The 26183-nt window shown below is 39.0% G+C and overlaps 1 non-coding gene across 1 annotated transcript; it reads right to left on the bottom strand.

Annotated features, from left to right (window-relative positions):
• Positions 1 to 12019: 12019 nt before the first annotated feature.
• LOC122003109 lies at positions 12020 to 12125 on the bottom strand. Its single transcript, XR_006117782.1, has one exon. It is a non-coding gene; the product is annotated as a small nucleolar RNA R71 (small nucleolar RNA).
• Positions 12126 to 26183: the final 14058 nt, after the last annotated feature.

Genomic DNA, 26183 nt, shown 5'->3' with positions numbered 1-26183 from the left:
ATGGATTTCATAGTGGGACTACCCGGAACCACGAATGGTTTTGATGCCATCCGGGTAATAGTCGACGGGTTGACTAAATCAGCCCACTTTTAGCTATCAAGATATCCTACTCTATGGAGAAGCTAGCTCGGTTGTATCTCCAGGAGATTGTCGATTGCATGGAGTCCCACGAACCATTATATCGATAGAGACAAGAGGTTTACATCACACTCGGAAGTGTGTACACCATGGGCACCCGCTTAAAATTCAAAGATACCTTCCATCCTCGCATGGATGGTCGACGGAGCGAGTGAATCGTATCAAGATATGCTCCGAGCTTGCCCTAGATTTCAAGGAAGTTGGTGCAAATATCCGAGTCTAGCGGAATTTGCATACAACAACGCTATCGTGCCACCATCGGCATGGCTCCTTATGAGGCACTCTAGGGCGGAGGTGCAGATCACCAATCTGTTGGTATGAGAGTGGTGAACAGAAGGAACTAGAGCTTCAGACAGATCTAGTGGCGGATACCACAGCAGCCATACAGCAGATTCGCTAGAGGATAGAGACAGCACAGAGCCGTCAGAAGAGCTATGCCGATACACGACGCAGACCCCTAGAGTTTTCAGTTGGGGATACAGTTTTCCTCGAGTAGCTCCCATGAAGGGAGTCATGCGTTGGGAAGAAGGGCAAGCTAGCTCCCGGATATGTGGGACCATACCTTATCACGAAGAGAGTGGGCAAGGTAGCATATGAGCTAGAGCTACCTCGGAGATGTCACAGTCCACAACGATTTCATGTTTCCATGTCAAGAAGCATATTCCGACGCCACCGTGTGATTGAGCCCTTGGTACAGTCCGTGATGATCTCAGCATGACAAATGGCCTATTCGATAATAGACCGAGCAAGAAAGAAATTACGGAACAAGGAAGTACCATTAGTTAAAGTCACCGGCAAAATCACACAGCAGCAGAGGCGACTTGGGAGACAGAGGCCAGAATGAGAGTGTAAATATGTTGTTAAGTTCGAGGACTAACTTTTATAAGGTATGGGGATTGTAAAGCCGAAAAATTCCCAAATTTATTTTAGAATTATTCTATGATTTTTCTGGAATTATTAGATATTTTTCCGGAATTTTCCGAGTAGCGGAAGTAGCAAAAACAAATAGGTCGCAAACTAGCTTAGGCGGGAATCGAACCCGAGACCTATGGTGAAAGGGATAATGTTAGTAACCAGTTGAACCCAGCAGGGCCGTGCTGAAAGGAAGGAGAACCAAATATATTTATATTAGAGTTGGGTTCATTAAACCACTTAATATAAATAATAAACTTAAGTGGGGTTTGGTTTATTTTGGTTCGGCACCTCTTCACCACCGACACTTCCAAAACCACCGCCGCCTCTCCCTTCTTCTCCTTTTCCTCACGCACAAGGGTCCATAGGATCATCTTCCGGCGACGACTCCAACACGAAAGGGGCTCTTCTCCGCGAGAGGAACGCGAAGACGTAAGCGGTTCGTCGAGCGGACAGTTTTCCGGAAACCCCTAGCGAATAGAATCGTAAGAAAACCTTACGATTGAGGTAAGAAACCCCTCACCTGCAGTATAATTGCTCTCGCTTGTTAGTTATGGCGTTAGTTCAGTAATTTTATAGTTTTCAGTTTTAGGGCATGCTTTTAGTGCACGCCAAGCATTCGGTAGAATGCCCAGTTCAGAAGGATGTACCAATAGGCGTCCTAACAGCATATAAAATGTAATAGAAACATTTTATTCAGTTATTATTAGTTATTACAGCTATATGGATCAGATATCCATTGGGTGGGCTCCCACAGTAGCCCCTAGGTTCAGATAACCTAGCTCTAGGTTCAGATAACCTAGAAAAAGCAAAATAAAAAAATTCAGTATTTTACTTTTATTCAGTTGGCACTGTACTTGGATCAGATATCCATGGGCTGGACTCCCACAGTCGTCCCTAGGTTCAGATAACCTAGTAACCCTGCTGGATTCGGAACTTGCAATCCCGGGTCTCGTAGGGATGCGCGCACAGTAAGTACAGTTGTCAGGGCCCCAACAGCATGTTTATTATTTTCACTTATTATGTATTAGTTTTCAAAACTCAAAACAGTGATGCTAGTTGAGTTTGATTGCAGCTTCAGTTCAGATAGCTTAGCTCAGCATGTTGTTTCATTTCAGTTTCATGCTCAGTTTATATGTTATGCCATGTTTCAGTTCCAGTTTATGCTTGGTTTGATATGCCATGCCATGCTTGCATGTTCAGTATGTTTTTTTCAAACAACATGATTTAAAATCATATTCGCATCGTATGCATGATTTAGTGAGGTAGATGGTTTCTTACTAAGCTTTAAGCTTACAGGTACTACTTTTCTTATACTGCAGATACAGGTAAAAGAAAAGTGGACTAGCGGAGGCTGGAGGGCGATGCTACGATGATGTGTGTGTGCAAGGGGTCTGGAATAAAGATCCTTGGGATCTACACGCTTTTATTTCAGTTTTAGTACTTAACACGTCTAATTTTATGAATTAGTCTTGTTACAGCTTAGTAAACTATATCTTGTTTAGTCATCATGTTTAGAATATTAGTACTTACATGCTGGAATGTATTTCCATTGTTTTAGAACTGTTGTGTAATGTTTTGGCACGCCAAAGTGCTGAAATCGAGTTAAACCGATCAGAAAGCGAACAGAGGCGAATCGAAAGTCAGGCTGATCGGTCCACCGACCGATCCAATGGATACAGATGTCAGATCCTCCTCGGATCGGCCACCGACCGATCTAGTTCGATCAGAGCCTCGAGGAGATTTGAGGTTCTGGATCGGCACCGACCGACCCGTGCACGTACAGAGTTGGTAGGTTATGGATCACCGACCGATCCGCAGGCGCAATGTAAGCATAGAATATATCGATCGGTCATCGACCGATCAGGTACTCGGATCGATTCAGATCGATCCACCGCTGCATGTAACGCAGCAGGCGCGGAGGCTCACCGATCGGCTCCGATCGATCGTGTTCTGGATCGGCAGATCCGATCCACCGCATGCCAGCCGAGGTAAGCTTGTGGATCGGTCAGCCGACCGATCCAGTATCAGCTGGAACGATCTGTGAATCGTTCCGACGCCTCAATCGACTCACGGATCGGTTGAAATGTCTGATTACAGCTAGCAGGACATCCAAGAGGCATAGATTGTCTCTCCTAGCATGTGTACAACACTCAGGTACTCTTAGAATGTCAGGTTAAGACTTTATAGTAATTAGTTTAGCAAATTTCAAATTTGCTCAGTTTTCCGCACAGTAGTTTCAGTAGTTAATGTAGCGATCCGGCTCACAGCCTGGTACCCAGGAGTCGGGTCGTTACACTAAGCTACTAGGTTGTCTAGAAGATGGCTACTTCATATCACTGAGTCTAAAAGCAGAGTCACTGAGTCGAGAAGTAGAGTCAGGAGTTGGAGTCACTAAGTCAGAAAGCAAAGTTGGGAGTTGAAGTCAGACTTGCCAAGTTGGGAGTCAGAGTTGCCAAGTCAGGAAGCAGAGTTGAGAGACAAAAGTTACCGAGACCCACACTCAGCACAGTTTCCTTGAAATAGATTCACCCCACCTTTGGCTATGCTTCAAGATTTTCTTAAGTTGACTATTTTTCACGATACAATGGTAAACCATGAATCTCCACCAAGCACTGGTGGTCACGACGAACTGAGAGGATACTCAAGTGCTACCACGGGTTTGATCTGCCGAGCGGATGCACGACAGGGAGGAAGAATGACAAAATGAAGTGGAGCACAATCTCTTTACTATTGCTTTTCCATCGTACCTTTCTGCCTAGGGTCATAGCCTCCTTATATAGGAGCACTCACCCTTGGCAATGGTAAATGACCGAATTAAGCCATTCAATGCCTTTACTCGCTGACCATTTACTCATCGACTATTTCACTCAAAAATGTGGATTCAAATTAATCTCAATTAATTCATCCATTACTTTGGAGCAAAAAGATTAATCACATGGAAAAATATTGGTTTACCTACTTGGCCAAAATTTTAATGAGACCGGTCTAACATTCTATGTGAATAGGTCGTGCATGCACGTGAGTCAACTTGGATCAGCACGTACGAGAGATAGCCTCTCCCCATATATTTATTTATAACATTAATGTATGTGCCACAATTTAAATCAACAATAGAGCCAAGAGACTCTCAATGTGGGACTATAAACTCATACACAATAGAATGTCTTCTTCTCCACCTTTTTATTCCATTCACATTTCCAACAAGTGCATTATCTTTAAGATGTCTCTTCATTCCCCATTGACAAAGAGGATTCGGTGGCATTAATCCTAATCACCTTGGACAATCTTCCCCCTTTTCTTCCACTACTTTTTCTTCTTCCTCTTGGATTTCTAGATTGCTTGGACGATGCTAAAGATAAGGATGACTCTTCAATCAGGTTCTTTGTCGCTATTTGTTTATGGTTCATGTTGTTATGCCATGCTTTCATTGAAACAAGATTCATGCTCATGTTGTTATATTTCCTCTTTGAATTCTTATTTGGTTTCTAGAATCCATGCGGCATAAGGTTTTACAAGTTCTTTCAATTGGTATCAGAGCCAAATGTTTTGTTTCAATATTTTCATGGTTTAGAGTTAGGTTTTTCTTTGATCTATGTTTTTTTTTCGAAAGATCTTATGATAGAAAACTTAGGAAAGACTTGGGTTTTTAAATTTTTTTCATGTTGTTGTGAAGAACACCAAGAACGATGAGCGAACTATCACTTTCTTTATTGAAAACTGTCGCATTCGATTTAATTTTAGGTCCAATCGCGTTAGTGAAATCGATTGCCTCGGTCAGACAATCAATTACCAAGTCTTAAATAGTAAATAGAATCATTAGAAATCGATTAGCCTAATCGATCAGTTGTAATCAATCGATTAGTTGTATTAGCCAATCGATTGGAGATTGAATTTTGGCATCTAAATCGATCACTGGGCAATCACTAATCGATTGGCAATCTTGCCAATTGATTAATGACCTTGTCATGCGACACAAAATTGATTTGGATTGATCAAGTGAATCTATTATAAGCTTTAAATCGTGACAAAATTGATTGAAATTGATCAGCCTACTCGATTGATGCCATCAATCAATCAACCTAATCAATTGGTTCCATCAATCGATTAGGATTTATTTCCAATCGATTAACAGTTAAAAATCACAACAAAATCAATCAAAATTTGATTAGGAATTTTGTTTAATTGATTACCAGCCTTATGATAGCAGCAGGGAAAGGTTAATCGATTAGCCTAACCAATTGAGGTGGCTAATCGATTGACAATTTATGCTAATCAATTATCAACACTAAAATCAAATACAGTAGGCTCTAGGATTGATTGACTAATTGATTGGTTCTAACCAATCAATTACAATGGAGTTTTAATTGATTGGATGAGTGTGAATTTGATCACAGAATCTTCTGTAATCGATTAGCAAGATTGATTGGGTGAAACCAATCGATTGGCACACATTATCAATCTATTAGAGATCTTGAAATTGCATATAGTAGGTTTATGAATCAATTGTAGTAGTCAATTGGGTAACACCAATCGATTATTATATGGCATCAATAGATGGATAAACCTAATTATTGAATAATTAAGGAAGATTAAGTGTGTATTTGTTTGATTACAGTTTCTAGGGTTTTCTTGGGTCTATCTACCCATATGCTACTAAATTAAAGTATTGTGTCGGCCCAAAAGAAGACATATTAGGTAGGTTTAGTACATCATGTGTCATTAGACATATATTTATGCTAAAAGTAATTGACCCAAAGAAAAATTACTTTTATACCATATATATGTTCAAAGTAGCCTACAACTATAGAACATAATTTATTTTGTTCAGATCATGCACAAAATATGTCGGCCCAAAGGAATGCATATTGCGTGACAAATTAAAGTTATTGTAAACTATGAACCAAACATAACTCATATAAAATGTCAAATTATGTACATAATGGGTCAACCAAAAGGAGGACTCATTATGCGGCCAATTAAAGTTTAAGTTATATTAGATAGTGTTAACAAATTATATTTTAGTCCATAGAGTAAAATACAATGTTATATTTGGTATCTTATACAGAGCTCATTTATATGCATTTAAAATTTTATTTTTTTAACATAATCTTATGTTTTATTTATACATGTTCTTGGCTTTTATTGTGAGCTTATACTACTTTCACCCTTTTAATTTCAATACAATCTATTACTGTCAGTATTAATAACATCCCCACACTAACTTGTTCAAATTTTACTGAATAGAAAGCTATATAGAACTTGATATGTCTGAGTCTATATTTGTGCATTTCATTTTGATATCTCTGTCTGCACGATTCACTAATTTTAAGATTTTTTATAATACTCAAAAGAAAAAGTGGATGTTAAATGAGCTTATAACTCAATGCGTGCAAGAGGAGTCACTGAGCCATGAGACACCTGAAAGTGCTCACCTAGCATCTAGTTCTCAAGGTTCAAGTGAGAAGAGAAAGAGGATCAATAAAGGAAAGAGAAAGCAAACTATAGATTTTAGAGGTCATGGCCATAAGGAACAAAAGAAGCAAGATAAAGAGTCTACTTATTTCTTTTACAAGAAGAAAGGTTATATGAAGAAATACTTCTCTAAGTATGCCAACTAGTGTGTAATTTAGAAATGGAATGTTTAGTATTTTCTTAAATTCAGTCTTAGTTGGTTATGGTTCATTAGTTGATAAGCTTTATAAATTAAACACCAAAACTCCTATAGTTGACAACGTGATTATGCATAGTATAGGTATGAAATACAAATTGACTAATGAAAATTCATCCATATTGTGTGGCATAGGCATTTAGGAGATATATCCAAACAATGTCTACATAGGTTAATATCACATAAAATTCTCAATTCCCTTAATATATCAAACTTTAATATCTTCATAGAGTGTGTTAAGAGGAAAATAACTAACAAAAGGAATAAGGAAGAAGATCGATGGAATGATGTATTGGAGCTAATATATATGGATATTTATGGACCATTCCCTAAGGTATCATGGAATGGACACATATTTTTTTATTAGTTTCATAGAAGACTACTCTTGATTCATCTATCTGTACCTTATTCATGAGAAGTAGAAATTGTTAGACATGTTCAAAATTTTTAAAGCCAAAGTTGAAAATCAACTAAGTAAGAAATTAAAGTCGTCTGATCTTATCATGGAGGTGAATATTATGGTCGATATGATAAATCAAGTAAACAACGTGTAAGACCTTTTGTGAACTACCTTGTTGAGTGTGGGATTGCACCTCAATATACCATGCCTAGTACACCTAGTCAGAATGGTATAGATGAGTAACACAATCGTACCCTAAAAGACATGGTGATAAGAATGTTGCCCTTTACTTCTCTATCAGAGTCTTTATGGGGTGAGACACTCAAGACTGTAGTTTACCTATTCAATAAAGTATAGTGTAAGATGATAACTAAATGTGGATGGATAGACAACCTAGCATTAGGCATTTACACATCTTGGGTTGTCCAATCAAGGCTAAGCCTTACAAGCCTAATGAAAGAAAACTGGACTCAAGAATAATTAGTTGTAATTTTATAGGTTACTATGTAAATCAAGGGGTATAAATTTTAGGATCCCTCTAATAGATCCTTCTACAAAATTAAAAATGCCAAATTTATTGAGAATAATGGAAGTGATAAGGTTAGGAAAGTATCTTTTAAAAAAAAAGTATTAGCAATCATCTTCTAGTCACTACTAGTACAATAAGTAGCAGTATAGTTTCCATATCGCACATTATGGAAATTGTACATCCAGTGAGAGTAATGAGTCAAGATATTCCCATGTCATCTTCAATGCAATTGGATGAGCCTACCACTCCAATTGAGGTATTATCTCATATTAACAAGCAAATACCTTAACTACCTTAAATAAAAGTGCCTTAAGGTGATCCACAAGAGAACAGAGAACTATGACTTCTCATGATTATATTTATCTCCAAGAGTATGATTTTGACATACGATTACAAAGTGATCCTGCATCTTTCCAAGAGATCAAACAATGTTCTAACCCTAAAAGGTGGATTAACATCATGTAAGAAGAGTTGAAGTCTATGGCAGACAATGACGTTTGGAAACTTGTCGAATTGCTTGAAGGTTCAACACCATTAATTATAAATGGATATCTAAACTAAAAGGGATTTAAGTGGCAACATCAAAAAGTATAAGGTTCATCTTATTGCTAAAGGATTCACTCAAAAAGAAAACATTGATTACAAAAAGACTTTCTTTCATGTGTTGACAAAAGACTCCCTTAAGGTAATCATGGTGCTTGTAGCTCATTATGATTTAGAGCTACACTAAATGGACATAATGACTGGGTTCCTTAATGGAGACATTGAGGAGTCTATTTATGGTGCAACTGGAGAACTTTGGGTCTCAATATTCAAAGCACCTAGTATGTAGATTAAAGAAGTCTATTTATGGTTTGAAACATATGTTCTATCAGTGGTACTGAAAATTTAATCAAGTGGTTAACTCATTTGGATTTAGAGAAAACTTTGTTGATCAGTGCATATATATAACACTGCGGGGAGCAAGTTTGTTATACTTATTTTATATGCGGATGGCATATTACCTATGAGCAATAATAAGGGTTTGTTGCATGAAACTAAGCCATTTCTATCTGATATTTTTGAAATGAAAGATCTTGGTGAAGCATCCTTTGTTTTAGGCATATAGATCTTTCGTAATTATTCAAGAGGTACTCTTGAACTATCACAGAAGGCCTATATTGAAAAGGTGCTTATAAGCTATGCATGTAAAACTGTGCACCTAGTGACACACATGTGTCAAGAGATGACAAGTTCAGCTTATCCACGTCTTGAACTTGAAATAAAAGAGATGGAACATTCCCTTATGCATCAACTATGGAAAGTCTCATGTATACAAAATTCTGTACACAATCAAATATAGTATTTATAGTAGAGATGTTAAGTAGATATATTAGTAACTTAGGACTGTTACACTAGAAAGTAGTAAAGAGAGTGATGTGGTATTTACAAAGAGCTAAGGGACACATACTCATATATCGGAGATCAGATCACCCAAAGGTGATTAGATATTTAAACTTTGATTTTGCTAGATGCTTGGACAGCAGGAGGTCTACTTCAGGATATATTTTAATACTTACTAGAGAGGCTATATCATGGAAGAATTGGTTGCCATTGAGGATCCGATCACGGTATTTGGTTGCCATTGAGGATCAACCATTATAATAAAGTCACAGAATTGTATGCCAAGAATAACCATAGTTCGTCAAAGTCCAAGCACTTCAACATTAAGTTTTTGGTGGTTAAAGAAAAAATTCAGAGTCATCGGGTCATGATAGAGCACATCAGCATAGATTCTATATTAGTAGATCCATGATGTGCGTAGATCTTATGATCATTTATATATGTTTTGATGCACATTCACTTACTTTATTCACGTATATTCTATGCATGTTCACCTCTCTTAGCATATATTCAGCATAAATACTCTTTTGATAGGAGATCTGCTCTTTGTGTATTTTCTTGTTGACAGGACGTGATTTGGAGCAGAAACAAAGCTTAAGTGGAGTCTAGAGCTTCCAAGGTGGCGTGTCTAGGCTGTGTAAAATTTCTATACTACAGACTAAAACTAAAATGGCCATACCATTCTGCTCAGTTAGATTTTTGGGCTATTTTTTTACCGAATTGTAGATAACTTCAAGATCTACAACTTTAAAGAAGACCTCAACTCAAGAATACCATGTTAAGATGTGCTAAAATGATCTACAAGTCCACACGACCTTGATACATGATCGTGTCAATTCGCACGGCCGTGCGGTGTAACAAGAGTAGAAGGAAGGCATAGGCGTGGCAATTCCCACGACCTTGCGGTGTAACCATAGTAGAAGGAAGGCACGACCGTTGCAATTCGAATGGTCATGCGGTGTAACCATAGCAGAAGGAAGGCACAGCCGTGTCAATTCGCACGGCAGTGCGGTGTAACCAGAGCAGAAGGAAGGCACGGCAGTGTCAATTCGTATGGTCGTGTCAATTCGCACGGTCGTACGATGTAACCAGAGTAGAAGGAAGGCACAACCGTGCGGTGTAACCAGAGTAGAAGGAAGGAACGGCTGTGTCAATTCGCATGGTCGTGCGGCGTAACCAGAGTAGAAGGAAGACACGGCCGTGCAGATCTCGCACGGCCGTGCCATTCAACCCAAAGGGAGGAGGCAGTTGCCCGTGCAGATCTAGTACGACTATGGCACGGGTCGTGTGGCGCCTATGCCCTAACCTATATAAGGGTTAAGAACCCTATTCTTGGGGGCATCTTTGGTTTTGGACTTCGTCCCTCTCCTTGGGAAAGGGTTCTCCCCTTCGGTGGAAACCCTAGAGCTTCATCCACCACCATCCCTTGATGTTCCGTCCATCTCCAGAGCAAGGAGGCATCCCCAAGACATCGGAAATCTCGGCAAACATCTCTTCTTCCACTTCTTCTCACATCAAGGGTTGTAAGTATGCTTTACTTCATGTTTTGGGATTATTCTTCCCTCACAATGGAGTAGATCTCCTTTTCTATGGATGTAGGGAGTAGTTTTGAATTGGTTTTGATGTAAGACTCATATTTATGCCTTTATTCATTGGATGATTTCACTTGCTTTATTTCAACTACTATGCTATTAATTGATTGTATAGGAATTGCTAACCTCGTAGAGAGAGTATCTTAGATCGTATACCCGAGAGGTCCTAGTGATAGGGATAACCCGTTCACGGACATCTAGGGTATTTCCTCCAAAGGAGAGGCAACTTCTCCGCAAGAAAGTAAGAGACCAAACCAAGCCCTTATTTCTATCCTTAATGACACCAATTAGAGTTGTGTTCTTGTGATTTACCAAGGTGCCCTAGTGACAGGGTTTAACCGTAATAGGATTTCATAGGGATCTTCTCTATTTAGTGCTTAAGGATGGTTGCTTTAGCTTTCGGAGAAAGCATGTTGATTGACAATGAGTAAAGGATAGAACGTAATACATCAATCCCATCATAATGAAACCAAAATCCTAGAATCCATCTCCCAAAGCTCAATTCCCTCCAAGATCGATTCTCTCATCCTTCTCTTTCTCTCTTCAATCACTCTCGTTAGTTGGTAAGCGCCAAAGCCAACTTTCGACCATCAAGATAACTTACTTTATGACATCTCTAGTGCTTAATCAACAACCCCTGTGGATTCAACAAATCTTATATATTACTGACGATGAATCCGTGCACTTGTAGAATTGTAACATGTTTTTGGTGCCATTGTCGGGGACTGTTCACATTAACATTGGTAGATTAGCAATTTAGTTAATCTAGACTTATGAATAGTTTTCTGTTTTCTATTTTCATAATTCATAAAAAAAATATTGCAATTTGTTTTCCATATACATAATTAAAAAAATATCTGCATTTTCTTTCTTGTCTTTAAATTCTACATTTATTTTTTTTCTAGCAATTTAAATTTTGCATTTTGTTTCTTGTTTTTCATATAGCATTTTATTTCTTATCTTTAATTCTTCATTTTTGTTTTTACTCAAATTTTTTTTCTTGAATATCGATGAGCTCTAACATGTCAAGCAGGCCCTTAAGAGATTTCTCGGCATCTATTTCTGCAAGATTCATGTCTCCTATTGTGCAGCCTTATATTAAAGAAAAAAATTTTCAACTAAACCCAGAGTTAATTTTCATGATACAAGGTCACAAATTTGGAGGAGAAGTATCAGAAAGTCCTTATCTGCACCTTGAGACATTTCTAGAGCTTTGTGATATGGTGAATTGTGAAGGAGTGTCAGCAGATGTAGTTCGGTTGATGGCATTTCCTTTTAGTATCAAGGATAAAGCAAAGACTTGGTTATATTCTTTCCACCTCAAAGCATCACAAGTTGGGAACAATTAGAGAAGCAATTTCTGAATCATTTTTTCCCTCCAAGCAGAACAATTTACATGAGGAATTGCATCACAAATTTTGCTCAAGTATATGGGGAATCATTATTTGAAGCATGGGAAAGATTTAAGAGTCTTTAAAGACAATGTCCTCATCATGGTTTGGAAAAATGGTTGACCTTGCACATATTCTATAGGGGAATTTCTTTCTCAAATAAGTGTTTGCTAGATTCTTCGGCTGGAGGTTCTTTCATTGACAAAAGTGTAGACGAAGCATATACATTGATTGATAAAGTAACATTGAACCTCCATGAATGGTCAAGCAAAAGTTGGATGGAATCTCCCTCAGAAATTCAAGAAGTACAAGCCATATATACAAGAGAGTCTGTCAAACAAAATATAATTCAACCATCCAAGAGTTTTGAAATCCACAAGTCACAAAATGAGGAGTTCAAACATTTGGGGGTAAAGATTGATAGCATTGTTTCAAAATGGTTCAACAAGATCCCCCTCCTACACAGATAGTGTCTAGTGAACAGTGTAATAATTTTAAGTTGAGAAGTGGCAAGAATCATGAAGAACTACTGAAGAAGGATTTGTTTAGAATTGAGGAGAAGAACAATAGAAGACCTCAAGAACTCAGTTTCATTACTCCAGGAAGTTCCCAAAGGCCACAAGTACCTTTCCCTCAACGATTGATCACACCTACACTAGATAAGCAAGTTGGACCTCCTCCGCAAGCTCAAAGGGAATATGGAAAAAAGGAAGTACCTTTCCCAAGACCTTCACTAAAGGTTCCTTTTCCACAAAGGCTAGTGAGGGCCAATGAAAACAAAGACTTTAGCCAATTCTGTGACACTAATATAGTTGAGTGTAGATTTCTGGATGTATATGAAGATGAGGACTCTTCAGATGAGGATTGTGATGATAATGCAGTGGATAACAAGTTTTCAGATTTACCTTCTAGGTTTACAGGGTGTTAAGATGAAATTGAATTTTCAGATGATGAAGGTGATGTGGTAGATCAACTTAAAACTGCAAATGAAGTTAGTGATCCTCCTATAGATGATTCTCCCACTGAGGATATTGATGTTGGTTTATTTTTTGATGCTTGTGTTGATGATGATGTTATGAAAGGAAGTGTAGGGAGCTGTGTTGTGGAACCAGCATCTCAAGAATCACCTCCTTTATCCACACAACCTTCTGAGATTATGAGAGTTGCAAGGATTGAACATGTTGTGGACCAATGTGTAGGGACTTGTGCAATAGAAGCAAAGCCCCAAGAATCACCACTTTTAGAGGCACCACTACTTGAGCTAGAGCTAGAGCCAATACAAGATTCAGAAGTCACATCCACATGTTTAGAACTTTCAGGTATCTCTCAGCAAAGTAAGGTTAATATCCTTTGTGATCTTTTGGAAAATTTCATAGATGTACCAATAGTAGATTTTGTTGGATGTGATTTAATTTGTGATACATACTCAGTTCATCTTAATAAGGTTCTAGTTCTATCTAATATAGCATGCTTGGGAGAGGTATGTTTTTCTTTTGGGTGTGCATATTTTCATGGGGCCTATAATTAGAAACTCAATTTGAACCGTCTTTGACCTCCTGAAAGAATTTCCAAGAAGATGAAGATGGAGAGAGAGATTCTTCACTTTTTGATGAAAACTCCCTCCATAATAAGAGCCCTTGGTAAGAGGGTGATGAAATATCTTACCCCTCCAAGAGCGAGATTTCGATGAATCTAATGAGGTGGTCGAGCTAATGACCTTAAATAAGCGCTTCTTGGGAGGCAACCCAAGTTCAATCTTGTTTTCATTCATGTTTTTAGTTCCTTTCTAGTTTCATTTCTTTCCTCATAATAAGCATGTATCCTCTACTTAATTTTTGTTGTCAATTTTCTTTTATAGGACTCAAAGATTATGAGGAGTGCAATTACAGGATGGAGAAATTAATGACATGGGCATTTGGCACGCATCATTTGGTAACTTCTCTTACTTTTAATCTCCTCCACATTATTTTTAGTTTTCATTGGGACAATGAAAAGTTTATGTCTGGGGGGGGTGCATTAGATACATTTGTCTTAGTTTAGTTTTTGCTTATTTCTTTTGCATAATAAATTTTTCCTAGTTGCATCATTCATCACATCATGATTGTTTGCTCCTTAATGCAAAATACTAGCACGTTTCATCTAGATATTTATGTTGTGTGATTTGGTATGCTAGTATGCCTATTGATCTTTATTTTCCTATCCATAGTAGTATGAAGTGAGCATTGTTATTATTAGAAGAATTTGATTGTTGGCCTAGTTTTAGGATCTCTTCACATTATGCTTGACTTTGATGGTAGATATTTTTGAAAATAGTCATGATTCAAGAACCGGACTAGTACTCTTACTTCTATGGTGACCTCTCAACTACATTTTGGTTACTAGATAAACTCAGATCATGTAAGCTCATTTGGAAAAATCAATCCCAAAAAAAATGAAAGTTTGTTCAAGTCTGATACTTTGCAAACATAAAAAAAAAGGAAAAAAAATAAGGGATAAAAAATAGTTATCGTGAGTGGAAACTAGTAATTCATCCCTTTGAGACCGAGTTAAGTTACTGGGGAAATGAATGTTATGTTTCTCTTGATACTGAGTATTCCTTTGAGACCTTGTGTAGACAATGCATAACATTTTTTAGGAGAATGAACCTTGCGTGTGGCAGGTAAGTGCCTATCGCCGAAAGTATGAGAAACACGGTTAAATAAAGAATTAACTAGGCTTAGAAATTGACACTTGAGAAAGTTAAGTCACTTATCACACTAAGCATGGAGAACTTCTACTTAGGCGACACTCAAATAATTTTTGTATATTGCTCATCAATGAAACTATATGATAGGTTTATATTGATTCATTAGGGATTATTACATGCCATCTACACACATAAATCTAAATTGTGGGTTTTGCTTGAGGACAAGCAAAGGTTCAAGTCTAGGGGTGTGATATGCGTAGATCTTATGATCATTTATACATGTTTTAACGCACATTCACTTACTTTATTCACGTATATTCTATGCATGTTCACCTCTCTTAGCATATTTCAGCATAAATACTCTTTTGTTTAGAGATCTACTCTTTGTGTGTTTTCTTGTTGACATGACGTGATTTGGAGCAGAAACAAAGCTTAAGTGGAGTCTAGAGCTTCCAAGGTGTCGTGTCCAAGTCGTGTGAAATTTATGCACTGTAGACTAAAACTAAAATGACCATAACTTTCTGCTTAGTTGGAGTTTTGGGCTATTTTTTATACCAAATTGTAGATAACTTCAATATCGACAACTTTGATGAACACCTCAACTCAATAATACCATGTTAAGATGTGCTAAAATGATCTACAAGTACACACAACCTTGATACACGGTCATGCGGTGTAACCAGAGTAGAAGGCATGGCCGTGGCAATTTGCATTGTCATGCGGTATAACTAGAGCAGAAGGAAGGCATGGTCGTGTCAATTCGCATGGTCGTGCGGTGTAACCAGAGAAGAAGTAAGGCATGACCGTATCAATTCGTACGCCCGTGCGGTGTAACCAAAGCAGAAGTAAGGCACGGGCGTGTCATTTCGCACGGTCGTGCGGTGTAACCAGAGCAGAAGGAAGGAATGGCCATGTCAATTTGCACGGTCGTGTGGCATAACCAGAGCAGATGGAAGACACGGTCGTGCCACTCAACCCGAAGGGAGGAGGCAGTTGGTCGTGCAGATCTCACACGGCCGTGGCACTGGTCGTGCGGCGCCCGTGCCCTAACCTATATAAGGGTCAAGAACCTTATTCTTAGGGGCATCTTTGGTTTTAGACTAAACCCTCTCCTTGGGAAAGGGTTCTCCCCTTCTGGGAAACCCCTAGAGCTTCATCCACCGCCATCTCTTGACGTTCCGTTCATCTCCAAAGCAAGGAGGCATCCCCAAGACATCGGAAACCCCGGCAAGCATCTCTTCTTCCCCTTCTTCTCACATCAAGGGTTGTAAGTATGCTTTACTTCATGTTTTAGGGTTGTTCTTCCCTCACAATGGAGTAGATCTTCTTTTCTATGGATGTAGGGAGTGGTTTTGAATTGGTTTTGATGTAAGACTCATATTTATGCCTTTATTCATTGGATGATTTCGCTTACTTTGTTTCAACTACTATGCTATTAATTGATTGTGTAGAAATTGCTAACCTCATAGAGAGAGTATCTTAGATCGTATACCCGAGGAGCCCTAGTGTAGGGATAACCCGTTCACGGACATTTAGGGTATTTCCTCGAAAGGAGAGGCAACTTCTTTGCAAGGAAGTAAGAGACCAAACCAAGCCCTTATTTCTATCCTTAATGACACCAATTAGAGTTGTGTTCTTGTGATCTACCGAGGCACCCTAGTGGCAGGGGTTAACCGTAACAGGATTTCACAGGGATCTTCATTATTTAGTGCTTAAGGATGGTTGTTTTAGCTTCCGGCGAACTCATGTTGATGGACAATGAGTAAAGGATAGAACATAATACATCAATCCCATTATAATAAAACCGAAATCCTAGAATCCATCTCCCAAAGCTCAATTCCCTCCAAGATCGATTCTCTCATCCTTCTCTTTCTCTCTTCAATCATTTTCGTTAGTTGGCAAGCGCCAAAGCTAACTTTCGACCATCTAGATAACTTACTTTGCAACATCTCTAGTACTTAATCAACAGTCCCTGTGAATTCGACAAATCTTATCTATTACTGACGACGAATCAGTGCACTTGCGGAATTGTAACAATCCACTCACCAAGGGCTTGGTGCCTAAGGTTTTTCATGCGCATGTTATGGATACGAGAGGTCCTTCTTATGAAAGAAAAACTTATCTAATGAGAGTTTGTATTTTCTTTATTACTCTATAATTTTTTGACAAATATTTTATTTTGATTATTATACATATTTAAGTTTAAAATATTAATGAGAATTTTTTTTATTTATTTATTTGACACTCTGAAATAAAGTATCATGATTTACTACTGTTGTTTAGTATTTAGTACTTATAAATATGATATAGATTTCATTTAAAAATTATAAGGTATAGATCATGATTTGTTATTGTAATTTAGTATAATATATTTACAAATATGATCAGCCCCTTTTGGGTCACTTAGGACCAGTTAAAAATTAACATGTACTGATCATATTTCATGTAATTTTCACACTATACATTTACATCTTGATCTATGTCATTAATGATATTGGTAGTGTGATTACTGTATGAGTTTGTTACATGCATATATAATAGTTATGGCCTTTTAGTCCTATGCTAATGAAGTTAATGGAATAGATTATTTATGGGGGTATTATATACCCATAAAGTTTGATATCAATTAAAGTTTTACTTGTATTTCATAACAACTCACAAGTAGCCCAAGTGAAAAATTGTTGGTTATTATCTCTAATTGGTGGACTTAATTGTGAGTTGTGCATATGAATATAAACTGAACCCATTAAAGTGATCTAATTTAATAATATTGGGTTTCAGGTTATTGGATATGGGTTTAATGTGTAGAACCCTTTAGCCAAACCATTTATTTTCTAGGAGCTGGTAATAGATTGAATTGTCTATATAAGGGAGAGGTCCCCAAGGGTTTAGGGTATCATTTTTGAAATGTCTCTTTGTTCCCCCATTGACGAAGAGGATTTGGCGCCGTCAACCCTAATCCCCTTGGAAGATCTTCACCCTTTGCTTCCGCTACTTCTTCTTCTTCTTCCTCAAGGATTTCTGGATTGCTCGAATGACACTAAAGACAAGGATGACTCTTCAATCAAGTTCCTTATCGCTATTTGTTTATGCTTCCTGTTGTTATGTCATGCTTTTGTTGAAACAAGATCCATGCTCATGTTGTTGTATTTCCTTTTTAAATTCTTATTCGGTTTTTAGAATCCATGCGGCATAAGCTTTTACAACTATGGTAAAAGTGGCAACAAGGGTTTTGGAGTGACTTAGGGAGAATTTGGTCAGTGCCACATTATGCAAAGATCAAGCATCTATTTTTGTGTTTAACAAAACAATCTACTGGAGATTTTTAGAAATTAACCAAATTTAAATACACAAAATTAAATTCAACTTATATGTTGAAATGACCTGAATTGATAATCTTAGGTTACTATCGGGGGCTAGTTTCTATCAAGTGTAGATCGCACAGTGCTGAGCGAGCAGAGCAACGAGTGAGTAGAGTGACCGAGCGGCTGAGTGGCTGAGTGGCTGAGTGGTTGAGCTGGCTAAACAGCAGAGTGGTTGATTAGGCTAAGAGATGTAGAGCAGTCGAGTGTGCAGGGCGGCCTCAATGACAGAGCGACCTGAATGACAGAGCGGCCCGAGCGACCGAGCGGGCGAACATAAGACAAACCGACCGAGCGAGCATTTAGTTGAGTAGCTTGAGCGAGTAGCCCTGACAAGTAAGCGTACAGCGGAGCGGACCAAGAGGTCATCTAAGTGACCAGTAGGATGGGCGTGCAGCCGAGAGGACAAAAAGGCTGAGCGAATGAGCGGTCGAGCAAGCTTGTAGTCGAGCAAGTGAGCGGTCGAGCGAACATGCGGCCTGGTGAGCAGAACAACCGAGCAGTCGAGCGAGTGAGCGGCTGGGCGAGTAGACCAAGGCCTGCGAGGGTCGCAGTTTCCTTGAAACAGATTTGCTCCACCTCTGGCTAGACTTTAAGGTTTTCTCGGATCGTCTATTTCCCATGATACAACGGTAAACCATGATTCCCACCAAGCACTGATGGTCATGGAGAATTGAGAGGTACTTACTGCTATCATGGGTACTCCGTCGAGCAAGAGGTGCACGACAGAGGAGGTGGGGAACAGTGGTGGAGAGCGTCTGCTTGTGTGTACATCAGTTTTTTTCAGATAATTACAACCTCCTTTTATAAGAGCTTAGATCAATGACAATTTTAATAATCGATTAATGATCATTACTCGCCGAGTTGTGAAACACCACTATTTCACTCGGCCATTTAAATGTTGTATTAATCTTAATTTAATGTATCCGTTACACATTTAAATAAGCAACAAAAAGATTTACATGGCAAAATATTGGTTGTTCCACTTGGGCAAATTTTGCCTCGACCGGTCCGGCATTTGGCGCACATAGATCATGCTCACACATGAGTTAACTTGGTTTAGTGCAATCCAGGCCCTGGATTTGCACCCTCCCTTATGCACCCACGCGTGAGAGAGAGCCTCTCTCCATGCATTTGTTCACATCATCAATGCATGCGAATCAATATAAACCAATAAACATGCCTTGGAACTCCCAATGTGGGACTAAAGTCTCATTCACAATGGAGCTTCATTCCTCTTCCACCTCTTCTCCATTCACATATATCCAACAATCCATTTCTCAAGAATTTCATCCACGTAATAGGACTGACTAAGAACAAGTCCTTCTTGTTGGTGCGGTTAGCACTGAAGGTCTAACTCAGGTTTTGATGAATAACAAAGTAGGTTAAGTTAGTTTCATTATGATCTAACACTTTGACGAAGTGTACAGGAGAAGCTCAACTAGGTCGATGGGTCGACTAGATAGCTAGTTTGAAGCCCGGCTAGGTCAACGGGCCGACTGAATAGCTGACACAAAGCCCAACTAGGTCAATGGGCTTACCTGATAGCTGGCACGAAGTCCAGACTAGTCGACGGGCTGACCGGATGTCTGGCACGAAGTCCAGCTAGGTCGACAGGCTGACCTGATAGCTGGCATGAAGTCCACACGGGTCGATGGGCTGACCGGACGTTTGGCAGGTAAGTTAAGGTAAGTCACTGGAGGGGAGTGGCTTGGTGAGGGCGCATTCCCCGTTCGAGGGAACAGTAGGCGTCAATCCAACTTAGAACCATTTTGGAAATCTAAGTTGAGATCGTGACTAGATTCCAGTCTCGGTGAGACAGAATCTAATTACTACTCTTTTATTATATTTGTGCTAACTTTTGTTTTGCAGGATAGTATAACTTTTATTTTGCCTCGGACTAACATTTTCTTGCAGGAGAAGGACTTTTTAGAAGATGGTGGTTAGGGCACCCAGAAGGGATTTGGGCGCCTGGAGTTGGTCCGGACGCCCGAAATCGGCCCAAGCATCCGGAAGGCAAAAACTCTATCCTGTCGCAATGAGGAGTGCACTGATTGGCCGGACCTACATCACGGTCTGGCCGCCCGGAAGGGATCTGGGCGCCTAGAAGGGATCCAAGGGCCCGGAGTGTCCTATATAAGGAGGTCTTACCTTGGAGCAAAAAAAAACCAACTTCTGCTAACAAATGCTCTATTGCACTCTGCTCCTGCGACGCTGCGAAGTCTCTCCGACAGCCTGCGGCTCAAGTTTTGTTTTCTTATTCTTGTCGGTATTTTCCTTATAATAGTACTTGTACTTACTATTGTAATCAATTTTCGAACTATTAGTGATTGCCCAACAAAAGCACTCGACGAGTGCGGGCCTTGGAGTAGGAGTTGACCAAGATTCCGAACCAAGTAAAATTGGTTTGTGTTAGCATTGTTTTGTGCTCTTATTTTTCCGCCTCTTACTCTAACTCGCTACGAATTTTAAATCACTATCCATCCCCCCCCTCCCCCTCTAGCGAGCTCTACGATCTAACACTTTTATTGTTCTAAGAATTTTGATTCCTAGAATTATCAGCTATGTCCATGTCTTTCATGTCAAATCTTGAGTTCAATATATCTTTAGTTGATTTGATTATCTTATCATTACTCCCAATGATAAGTATGTCATCTACATATAGACACAAGATGATGTAGTCATTCTCTGTGACTTTAATGTAGACACATTTATCATATTCATTAATCTTGAATCTATATTCCTTCATGATATTATCAAATTTCTCATGTCACTGCTTTGGTGCTTGTTTCAAGCCATATAATGACTTCACCAATCTACAAACCATGTTTTTTTTATCTTGGCATAGAAAATCCTTCAGGTTGCTCCATGTAGACCTCCTCTTCTAAATCCCTATTTAGAAAGGCTGTCTTTACATCCATCTGATGTATTTTAAGATTTCATAGAGCGGCTATAGCCAACAATACTCTAATGAAAATTATTCTCAACATAGAAGAATACGTATCAAAGTAATCAAGATCTTCTCATTGTCGGTTTCCTTTGATTACCAATTTGGCATTATACTTATCAATTATGCCATCTAACTTCACTTTCTTCTTGAAAATCCACTTGCAACCTAGTGGTTTACTTTCGGGAGAAAGAACCACAAATTTCCAAGTGTGATTTTGCAAGATAGATTCTATCTCAGATGCAATTGCCTCTCACTAGTGAGGTCCATTAGAACTTACTGCTTTTGAGTAACTTTAGGGCTCACTTTCCAACATGAAATGATAAAATCCAAATCGTAGGATTTTTTTACGCAAGCCCTTTTGCTTCGTCTAAGCTCAACCTCAACTGGTTCATCATCTTCTTTTTCGCCTTGTGTTTCATATGCCCATTTTTGAGGAGCTAGCATCTTCTCAGATCTTATACGGAAACACATGTTCGATGAACGAGGTATTTTTTGATTCTATTATTGAGTTCTTGTATATATCCGATATTTGTGACTCATACACAAAAAATTGATATGCATTATTATTATGTGCATATCCAATAAATATGCAATTAACAGTCATTATTCCTATCTTACTCCTTTTTGGATCAAGCATCAACACTTTGGCAAGATACTCTCACATTCATAAATATTTTTAGGATGGTTGTCTTCCATTCCATAACTTATAAGGACTCTTATTTATTTCCTTCCAAGGCACCTTATTTAAAAGGAAATTAGTTGTTAACACAGTTTCCCCCATATGAACTCTGGCAGCCTGGAGCTCAATAGAAGAGCATTCATCATCTCCTTTAAAGTTTGATTCTTTCGCTCAGCAACTCCATTTTGCTGAGGTGTATAAGAAGTTGTTGTTTCGTGTCTGATCCCATGTTCAGCACAACTAAGTAAATGGTGATACATATTCACCGCCTCAATCACTTTGAACCACCTTAATCTTTTTATTAAGTTGGTTTTCAATCTCATTCTTATAGAGAGCAAATTTCTCCATAGCTTCATCCTTACTTTTGAGAAGATACATATAACAGTATTTTGTCTTATCATCTACAAAAGTGATGAAGTATTTATTACCACCACGTGTTGGCATACCTTTTAGGTCATACACGCCAGTGTGGATTAGGTCAAGTGATTTGTTACTTCTTTCAATATGTTGAAAGGATGACCTGTCATTTTCGCTTTAACATAAATCTCACACTTATTTTTTGGATCAAGGTAAAATATAGGAATGCTTTGCATGTTTATTAATCTATACAACACATCGTAGTTAACATGTCATAGTCTACCATGCCACAAACACGAAGACTCAAGCATATAAGTGGAAGAGCTTTCATTTTTATTTATCTTAGGCCTAATGGTCATTACATTGAGCTTGAATAACCCATCAAGATACATAGCCCCTTCCTATAAACATTCTATTCTTGGACAATACAACTCTGTTTGACTTAAAGATAATGCAAAAGTCATGCTTGCTTAGCAGTGATCCGGACACTAAATTCTTCCGAATCTCTGGAACATATAACACATTGTTCAGAGTAAGGTCCTTGCCCGAGGTCATCTTTAGCACTACTTTTCCTTGGCCCATTATGTCCGAGGTTGTTGAGTTCCCATGAATAGTTTATCTCCATTGACTTCTTTGAAGTTGTGGAGCAGCTCCTTGTTGCAACAGACATATCTGGTGGCTCTAGTATCGATCCACCATTGCCGCGCGTTTAAACCCACTAGGTTCAACTCAAAGACCACAGGCAGAGGTCGTCCATTTCTGGTCCCTTGTTTAGGTTGGCCTCCTGCTTCTTCTTCATCTTTCTACACTCTAAAGATTTGTAACCGACTCAGTCACAGTTGAAGTACTTCCCAGAGAACTTCTTGTTGATGCCTCATCTGGGTCCCATTTTAGAGGATTTAGGGTTCTTCCGTTTCGAGCTTTGACCGTGCTTGACCACATTGGCTTTCACAATAGCCTGAGAGAATAGTTTGTTAGGGTCGAAATATGCTAGAGGGGGGTGAATAGCTTGTCGTGCGCTCGTCGTCTTGCTTCTTAGTGATGATAGGTAGCGGAAAATACAAGAAACAAAAATACAACACTAACACAAAGGATTTACTTGGTATCCACCTCAAGAAGAGGAGACTAATCCAAGGATCCACACACGACACGCACTCTCCACTATAAAAATACTCCTTTACGGCTACTAACGAAGGCGGAGAAGCCCTACAACACTCTCAGTACAAGAAGAAAGAAAGGGAAGCAAATACAATTGGAATCTTACAAGATTTACACTTGAAACCCTAACCATAGCTTCTTCTTCTTGTCGTAGATCGCCTCTTGACTTGGACATGCACAAGCACTTGCCTCCAAGAACCTTCAAGAACTGGCGGTGAGATCTCGGAGAAGTTGCTATGAAGATCTGAGATGAATCGGGCGAGAGATCTGTTGAAGAAAATGCTCGCAACGGCTTTATCCAGCGCCAACGGTCGGATCCCAATCGATTGGATTGCTCTCAATCGATTAGGGAGACTTTAGATCGATCGATTGATCGATCCAGAGCGCCTATGTGCTCTCTGAAAATCACCTGAATCGATTACCAGATCGAATCAGGGTTCTCGCGTGATTTCTTGCCTCTCAATCGATCACTCAATCAATTGGAGGCTCCCAATCGATCGGGTGATCGATTGGGAGGGCTTCTGTGCAATCGGCGATAGCTTACCAATCGATCGCCCAATCGATTGGAGGCTCCCAATCGATCGGGTGATCAATTGGGAGAAACTTTTGTCGCGACACCAGTCCAATCGATCAGTCGATCGATTGAACATGATTCAATCGATCGGCTGATCGATTGAATCAACTTGATTTGCCCTAATCATGTCCCAAGCCCCTAAAACCCAACATCTGGTCAACCATGACCTGTTGGGGCATCATGCCTAGCATCCAGTCACTCTCAATCTACTAGGACTTCCTCACCAAGTGTTCGGTCAATTCCTTTGACTCACTTAGACTTTTCTCCTCGTGCCAAGTATCGGGTCAAACCTTTGACCTACTTAGACTTCTCAATACCAGGTGCTTGGTCAACCTTGACCCACCTAGATTTCCATGTGTCTGGCTTCACTTACCAGAACTTCCCTTCTGCCTAACTTCACTCACCAGGATTTTCACCTAGTTTCACTCACTAGGGTTTCTCATCTGTCTGGCTTCACTCACCAGGATTTTCACCTAGCTTCACTCACTAGGATTTTCACCTGGCTTCACTCACCAGGATTTTCACCTAGCTTCACTCACTAGGATTTTCACCTGGCTTCACTCACCAGGATTTCCCAACTACCTGGCTTCACTCACCAGGTCTTCCCATCTACCTGGCTTCACTCACTAGGTCTTCCCATATACCTGGCTTCACTCACCAGGATTTCCCATCTGCCTAGATTCACTCACTAGGTCTTTCACCTGCCTAGCTTCACTCACTAGGTCTTTTACCTGGCTTCACTCACCAGAATTTTCCAACTGCCTTGTTTCACTCACTAGGACTTCTCAGTCAAGTATCCAGTCAGTTTTGATCTACTTGACTCTTCTTCACATCTAACTGGCCAACCTTGACCAGAGGAGAATTGTACAAACAATCTCCCCAAATAAACGATTCACCTGCAATCTCCATTTATTATCAGTCTTCATATATTGTCAAATATCGAACCCCAAACATCAAGACTCAAGCTTAGTCAACCAGGTCAACCTTAACCTAGGGAATATTGCACCAACAATCTCCCTCTTTTTGATGTTTGACAATACCTTTAAGTTAGGATAATCCTATAGCCTCAACTTGCTTCATGCCAATGTATGAACGAGGGTTCCCTTCATTCTCCCCCTTTCCTAGAGGGCAAACTCCCTCTTTAGGTAATGAAGACCTAACTTAAACCCTACATTCTCTCCCTATTGGCACACATCAAAAAGAACTCTCCCCGTGAAGAGTTACTCGCCATTGTTCACAACTTCACTCGTTGTTCACAACGCCATAATGAAAGTTCCATACCCTTCATTATCTTCAATACTCACCCTTGAGCGTTAACCAATCCAACAATGAAGGTCCCATACCCTTCACTGTATTAAATGCTCACCCTTGAGCATTATTCCACGTTATGATGCTCATCCTAGAGCATCTATAACCCCTCAATGAAGATATCCACTCTCCATTATTTTTCAATGTTCAACCCTGAGCATTATTTTTCTAAATGAAGGTTTAACCACCTTCAAAGGTTATGAAAAATAATTTCCATGTCCTTAGTGAGTGACTCCCCCTAAAGACATGCACGTAACTTCTGTCATTGCACCAACAATGACTTAGAATCCCTAAATCTTTAGGAAACCCAAATTTAGAAGTTTTGAGGTTCAAAAATTCCATAATGAAACCAAACCTCAACCTAAACTTCTACTTAATCTTCCTTAACCAATCCAATCTTATTTTCATCATGAAAACTCCCCCTAATTGTATACAAATGTGTTTCAAGGGGTTAGGAATAGTTACCTAGACTCAACATGGTCGAAAATGCTGAAAACAGATTTTCCCAACCAAATTCAGAACTTCAATCGATCAATGGATCGATTGAAACAGTGTGGACCAATTGGTGGATCGATCCACTAAGTTTCTGTTTGTGTAAAAACCCTTCTCAATCGATCACCCGATTGATTGAAGCACTTCAATCGATTGAGGCACTTCAATCGATCGGGTGATCAATTGAAGGCCTGAAAATCTGAAATTCAATTTTAGTGATTTTCAGAAACTCTCCAAAAATTCTATAAAATTCTAAAAATCGTGAAAATTCGTGTAGACATTACTTAGGGTATACACTATCAAGGAAAAATAATTTTCTATGAAAATATTTCCTATTTTCAAAAATTGACACAAACTTGAAAACTTGTAAAAACTTTAGCGTTTTTTTCAAGTTTATGTCTAACTTTTCAACGATGATTACTATCAAAAGATAGTCTTCACCAAGATTTTTCAAAAGCATTTTAAAATGATTTTCAAAATCAATATCCAACCATATTCTTTAGGCTCAATGCACATGACTTGTACATTAGCTTTTCCAATGATTGGAAAACACATAACTATGTGTTTTGATGAACCTAAAACTCAAAAGAATGCACTAAAT

The sequence above is a fragment of the Zingiber officinale genome, chromosome 7A (genome assembly GCF_018446385.1).
Source record: "Zingiber officinale cultivar Zhangliang chromosome 7A, Zo_v1.1, whole genome shotgun sequence".
Classification (NCBI taxonomy): domain Eukaryota; kingdom Viridiplantae; phylum Streptophyta; class Magnoliopsida; order Zingiberales; family Zingiberaceae; genus Zingiber; species Zingiber officinale.
The sequence above is the reverse complement of the archived record's forward strand: the minus strand, read 5'-3'. Positions and strand labels throughout refer to the sequence as shown.